The sequence below is a fragment of the Montipora foliosa genome, chromosome 2 (assembly GCF_036669935.1).
Source record: "Montipora foliosa isolate CH-2021 chromosome 2, ASM3666993v2, whole genome shotgun sequence".
NCBI lineage: Eukaryota > Metazoa > Cnidaria > Anthozoa > Scleractinia > Acroporidae > Montipora > Montipora foliosa.
The window spans coordinates 19,466,743-19,467,163 of record NC_090870.1 but is presented as its reverse complement, the minus strand read 5'-3'; positions in this window follow the sequence as shown (position 1 = coordinate 19,467,163).

Sequence of the window (421 nt, the reverse complement as noted above, 5' to 3'; positions counted from 1 at the left end):
AATAATAGTTCAGATCTACTTTCCCCGCATATTCATAACCCGGGCAAAAATACCTCTGAATCAGTAGGCACCGATATTTAACAATTATTCCATAAGCGCGCGTTGGGTATGAGATGGTAAATAGCCAACGAGGCGAGTAGCGCGCAGTTGGCTATAACCAGTCTCATATCCAACAAGCGCGAATGGAATAATTGTTTTATTAAATTCCTTAAACTCCAAAACTTTGGAAGTACGAAATACGAGCTAAAAAAAGCGAGAAAATCCGAGTGAAATCGAGAAAACTTGATGAAGATGCGATATTATGTAATACCGGGGTTAGACAGAAGCGGGCTCGTCACAAAAACATTTCTTACCTTTTCGCGTACTTTTGAACGTCAAAATTGATTCAAACTTTCCCACAAAAACGGTTTTTTTTTGCTTT